General features: G+C 34.8%; 1 long non-coding RNA gene across 1 annotated transcript; it reads left to right on the top strand.

The window, feature by feature from the left end:
- Positions 1-1717: 1717 nt before the first annotated feature.
- Positions 1718-4203, top strand: LOC128285289 (uncharacterized). Its single transcript, XR_008275764.1, has 2 exons — positions 1718-1823; positions 4006-4203. It is a non-coding gene; the product is annotated as an uncharacterized LOC128285289 (long non-coding RNA).
- Positions 4204-6896: the final 2693 nt, after the last annotated feature.

Raw genomic sequence — 6896 nt, 5'->3', positions numbered from 1 at the left:
TTATCTCATTCACAATCAAAATTTATTTTAAAAAATCCAGCAATCATATACTTTAAGCATCATACCGGATGAGTTAATTAACTAAGTCTAATCTTTCTTTAATCGTAACATTTCGAATTGGAAAATCTTCATATTAACTTGACATCTTTTCTAGAATCGAGTTCATTTATTAAACCATTTTCAAATGCTATCACATTGTCAATTAATCTTATTGGAAGGGGGTGAGGCTGTAACACTTCTAATTTGCCTCTTATATATTCATGCATATAACTTAACACTCATCAATATATATATATATATATATATATATATATATAATTTGCTTCAAATAACTCAACATGCATATCCATTTTACACAACCCTCCTATCATCTTATACAAACAAATACACTTATACATGTGTTCATAATTCTCAAATAGAATTACTCATAACATTCATTTAATTTCACAAGTTACACTCATAGCATTACACAATTGCCAATCAACATGAACACTTATCATAATATAAACTTTCCCTTCATCTCATCTTTCATATTCCAAGAGAAATTCTTATTCACGACTCATTCATTATCACATAAACATCATGAACTAATACTCTTACCTTTTACGAGTCTCATTTCATCTTAATATTATCACAGTTATATAATTCACTTTAGATAGACTTACACACATATTCATATCTTAAAAAAAATGCACTCAAACATACATTCCACGAATTTAAGTAAATCTATTTATCACATTCACTTAGTTGAATAAAATAGACACATAATATCATGTCAATGTCAAATGAACATGGATGAGATTAAAACGATGTAAACTTTCGTTTCTTTTCACTTTTCTATATTTCTCCACTTATGTCTATTTCATTTTACACTTGATCTCACACATATCATCACAAGTCACCAAGATCAATTTTTAAGTACACTAATATATCCACCAAATTATATGAACTTACTTAACCCCTTTTTACATTATCAATGGTAGCTCGGTTGGAAAACACTTCTGTGTCAACAGAACTATTTCATCGGGATCGGGAGGCATCACACTATCATAGGTAGTAATATGGCATGTATAGCTTAACTCTTACACATGCTAGGTGTAACACCCCGAATTTGGGCCTAGAAGTATATGGCCTTGAGTGTGGGTCCGTAAGGAGGTTTTATATAGGTATTTAATTGTGCAATGAAATGACACAATTAAATGTCCACTTTGGTGGTTAATGGCCCTGAGAAGTGTTAGAGAAATCTTGGGTTCAAACTTGGGCTCTAGCAAAAATTTTGGTATTAAGTGAAAAAAAATCTAGATGCTTGGATGAGGGTTTTTAAATTATTGTGTTAAATAAATGACACAAGGAAGCTTGTAGTCTAGTGGTTGTGGCGTCATTAAGGTTGTATGGGAGCCTGGGTTGAAACCTTGGCTCTTGCAATTTATTTTGGGTTTTTTAAAGGGAACCTGGACTTTGGCCTTTAGACCTTATAATTAATTGGGGATAAAATATGACACAAAAAGCCTTGTGGCTTAGTGGCAAGTAGCGTGTGGAGCATCTAAGGGGAGGCATGGGTTCGAATCCCATGGTAAGCAAGGAGCATTTATTTTGCTAACAGGGGGCGGCAAGAGTTGGTGTTGAATTTAAACTCTAATGTTGGAGGATCCCACATCGGAAGCTAATATAAGAGTGGGCCTTGTCGGCTTTAAATAGAGAGAACCATGAGGAGAGTAAATGTACCTTTCTTGGCTGATCCCTTTCGCTGTATGGCGTGCTCGTTTGGGTTGGGCGTCGGCTAAGAGTGCTCGGAGTGTGGATTAACTCCAGTCTCCTATCAGGTGTGTATTTCTTACTACTCTAGCTGTAGGATGGCTACTTCGAGACGCGATGGGTGAAATGGGTCATGTGGGCCCAATGGGCCTACGAGCCCAATTGGATAAGTTGTTTGATTGTGTAGTAAATATTAGACTAGGCTAGGTGAATCTCATATCGTGGTTAGATTTAGGCTAAAAGGGCCACACGAGCGTGTGGGCCCATTTAATGAGAATAGGCTTTAGGCCCATTCGTATTGTTATCCCTGTTTAGAATACTTTAGTTTACTAAAATTACCCAAATACCCTTAGTTGTAAAAATACTAAAAAACCCTCGATTTGTAAAATTACTGAAATACCTTCGACTTGTGAAATTACCAAAGTACCCCGATTTGAAATTCTTGTTTTACCCCAATTTACATAATTACCATTTTACCCCGATTTACGAATTACTGTTTTACCTCAATTTACAGAATTACCATTTTACCCTCAATTTATAGAATTACTGTTTTACCCTTGATTTACAGAATTATTATTTTACCCTCGATTTACAAAATTACTAAAATACCTTTGGTTTGTAAAATTACCAAAATACCCCTAGTTTGTAAAATTACCAAAATACCCTTGGTTTGTGAAATTACCAAATACCCTCAATTTGTAAAATTACCAAAATACCCGATTTACAAAGTTACGTAAATACCCTTGACTTTCTAAAAATTATAGAAATACCATTGGTTTACAAAATTCTTGAAATACCTTTGGTTTGTTGATTTACCAAAACACCCTTGTAGGATGAAATGACTAAAATACCCTATTAGGGTAAAGTGACCGTAAAGCCCACAGTGAGGGTAAAGTGACCGTAATACCCTCGTATGGTAAAATGACGAATATGCCCTTATGTTCCGTATGGTGATGTGCTTAGGATTTACATATATTGATATTGGATTAGTTAAGTTTGAGTGATGGTGGTGGTTATCGTAGGCGATTGATTTTGGAAACGTTTCAACTTCAACCCGTAAGGTGTGTACTAACCCTTGTAATAGCTTAGATTAATATTTCTTTGAGAAGCGAAATGCTAAAATACCGATATTTCAAGAACTTGTAATGTTGCGTTTGGGTATAGATGCGATAAATCGATAAGATCGGTGTTTGGATCGATGGAGCAGTAAGAACTTAATTTTGTGCACGATGGTAAGTTGGGCCTCAATGGGTGAAATTGGGCCCAATGGGCTTTCGGACCCATTTGGGTAGAATTGATAGAAAACGGAATTCGGAAAAGTTGCACGTTAACACGATTAGTATTGTTGTAAAATTTGGGTTAAGTAGGCTAAATCAGCATTCGTAGGGCCTATTAGGGGTTTTGGGCCCAAAAGCTCGAATTTGATAAAGTGGGTTAAAGATCATTGTTTAAACACTCGGAAATATTGATAATTGTAATGAACATGGAAAACCCTGATATTTGGTAAAATTACGACAATACCCTTATAATATGAAAAATAACTGTTGTGCCCTTGTGGGCAAGTGGTGACTTGGACTTGTGTGGTTGTGATTTGATTGTGAATATATGTTGGTGATATGAATGACTTGACTGTGATTGTTTAATTCAAATATGGGCATGACATTCTGCATACATGACATGTTGCATTGGGTTGGGTTTTTATATGGATGGAGGAAGTGCAAAAGGGCTTATGCCCCAGTTTACCGAAAAGGGCTTTGCCCCAGTTATTAAAGAGGCTAGGCCTCTAGATATATGATAAAGCAGCTATACTGCTAGTGGTGTGTTGGTTGGGTGGGTTGAGTTATTCCCCACATGGTGTATTGGTTGGTACGGGTGGAGAGTAGCGGATGGTGGGTTGAGTAGTCTCCCCAAATGGGCTTGCATACATTCATTGGTATTTTATGTGATATTGAAATGGGCTTGCATACATCCATTGACATTACATGTGATATTGAAATGGGCCTATGGGCCATACCGTTTACAGTAAAGGCTTCGGCCCAATGAAATGATTTATGAAAAGGCTTTGGCCCAGTGATATGATTTATGAAAAGGCTTGACCCGATGTCGTTAAGCGAAAGGCTTGACCCAAGATATGTCAAGACTAAATAGGGCTTTGACCAGATTGTCTTGACATCGTGTTTTCCTTTGTTTGTTTGTTATTAGGATTACACACTAAGTTTTCATAAACTCACCCCGTTTCTAACTGTGCAGGTAATCCCTAAGCTTAGATGGTTTGGAGCTGCGAGGGACTCGGAGATGGCCATACTACTGTTTCTGTTTCTTTTAATTGCAATAAGTAGCCGATTTATTTCGTTATAAGTTTTATCTTATTAATATTATTATTTGGTTTTGGGTTGTAATAAGGCCATTTTAATTATTTTTCTGGGATTATTTTATTTTTAATTTTAATCTGTTTGTTAATAAATGGGCTAGACTTAGGACGTGTTTTCCAAATGATAATTGTTTTCAAAATAACACCACGCCACGATTATCCGATTTATCAAAGATTTCAACTTAAATAAATTACAACTCGATTTAACCAAGTGTGGCAATGGTTGTGGGCATGTCTAGGATTGGATCCATTAGAAGAGCTTGGTACTTAGCGACCTTCATGGCTCACCTCCTCATTCTGATTCCTACCGGTGCCCGGCTCCCATTCACTTTGTTAGCTTAACAAAAGTCGGTTTTTAAAGAACTAAAATGAAACATGGGTTTTTAACTTCAATGTGGCACATCAGATTTGGCCATAACGTCTGGGCCGGGTTTGGGGTGTTACACTAGGTTAGTCCGAGAACTGACTAAACCATAGCTCTGATACCACTAAATGTAACACCCCTTACCCGTATCCGACGCCAAAATAGGGTACGAGGTATTACTGGACTTGAGTACTTGTAATCATTTAAAACCGAGACATAAAATTTCATCAATTTTAAACTTTTCAAACATATTCAAGACTATCTACATTAAATGACTTTATACAATAGAGACCTTCAAATAACATAGGTCAGTATTTTAGGCCAACTCCTAGCAACTTAATAATCATTAAACGAGCCCCCATACATGCCAAAGACTTAAAAATACTTTAAAACCTTTTTATATCGATCAATAGTTTGATAGTGTGATTTAACCTCCGGCGACCTCCAACTCGAGCTAACATCTGCGACACTATAGGAAAAAGGAAAGGAAGGGAGTAAGCATTATAGCTTAGTAAGTAAATATGTAAATATTAATAAACAATACATTATCATACATTAAACAAAGTTACAATATGTTCCCGGAACATTACCATCACAAACACACATACTTTCACTATTACAATTATAAATGTGTTCAAAATAAGTCATCCAGCAGTACCGAAGCTAAATTATTTATTTCTGGAGCTACAAAACTAGATTCATGTATATTCTTACCATAAAATTTTTAGAATTTTTGGTCTAGCCAATTAGTACAGTTTATTCTTTGAAGTTACCCCTGTTTCATTGCTCAATTGCCCTGACCACTCTTCACTACAAATCAAGTTTCTCTTCGTACAGAACTTATATTATGTTATCGTTTATTTTATTTCAAACATATAAATTATATCCCATAATTTTTTTTTTACAATTTTTAATCATTTTTCAAAGTCAGAACAGGGGATCACATAGTCATTCTGAACTAGTCTCATAGAAACTTAAATATCTCAGAATATAGAATTTCTTTGCTTACTCTATTTCTGTTATATGAAAATAGAATCATTAAGCTTTAATTTGATATCTCATTCAGTCTCTGATTCAATTTCTACTATTTTTGGTAAATTTTTAGATTCCCGTCACTGCAACTTTCCAGAACAGTTTTATTGTCAATTCTGATCTTTCACACTTCAATTATATTCATCACTTACCCTAACAATCTTTCCAATTTCCAATCACATATCAAGCATATTACTCATAAGTTACACACGCATATACTTACACTTATCTTCACAAAGTCATACAAAATTTCATTTAATCAATTTCCCAGTTGAACACTTCAGAATAATAACAGATACGCGATGGTATTGCACACAGTCCACCTTTAAAATCGAAGCTCTCTTGTACACATAGTGGCCTTTATTTAGCACCACTCATGTGACCTAGCTCGATTGTACACATAATTTTGGCTCTCTTGTACACATGGTGTACACATAGTATCACCCATGTGACCTAGCCATTTTATCTCGTAGCTCTCTTGTTTACAAGGTTTCTTTCACTTGGAACCACACATGCAACCTAGCTACATCTATCTCGTAGCTCTCTTGTCTATATGGTGTACACATAGTATCACCCATGCGACCTAGCTACCTCATAATGTCTCGTAGCTCCCTTGTACACATGGTATACATCCCGTATTACACATATGACCTAGCTACATACCATCTGTATCTTTCAATTCCGAAGGTTCAAACGGGAAGTATCTCACTTTCTAATACTTTATTCCATTATTCCAATAGTCAATTATGATTCAAAAATGAACTACAATACATAAAATATGTTGAAATATAAAAACGTAATAAAGATAATGTATTATTTACATACAAACTTACATACTTTCTCATTTCCACGTCGAATTAATATTGAGCATTTAAATCATCATAATTATACTTACTTTCAACACCTCGGCAATCATAGTAAATATATTAATTTTATATTGAAACATTCATAAATTAATGCTTATTATACATATGAACTTACCTCGATACTAAAACGACCATTTTACCAACTTTCTCGATTTTCGATTTTTCTCCCATTCTAGGTTCAAATCTCGTTTTCCGGGATCTAAAACATACTTATTTAATTAATGTACTATTGAAAACAATCCTTAACTCAAAATTTGGAAAAATTACAATTTTGCCCCTAAACTTTTGCATATTTACACTTTTGCCCCTAGGCTCGGGAATAAAACTTTATCCCTTATTCTTATGTTTTATGACATGCTGGTCATTGTTCCCTTCTATGGCAATATCAAATGCTGACTCTAACACATAGTTATGAACAATAACAACTTTTACCGATTAAGCCGTTTTACTCATTTTTGCTTAAAACCGCTTAGCAAAAGTTGTTTAACATAATTTCAGCCTTCATATT

Source organism: Gossypium arboreum, chromosome 12 (assembly GCF_025698485.1).
Source record: "Gossypium arboreum isolate Shixiya-1 chromosome 12, ASM2569848v2, whole genome shotgun sequence".
Lineage (NCBI taxonomy): Eukaryota > Viridiplantae > Streptophyta > Magnoliopsida > Malvales > Malvaceae > Gossypium > Gossypium arboreum.
The sequence above is the reverse complement of the archived record's forward strand: the minus strand, read 5'-3'. Positions and strand labels throughout refer to the sequence as shown.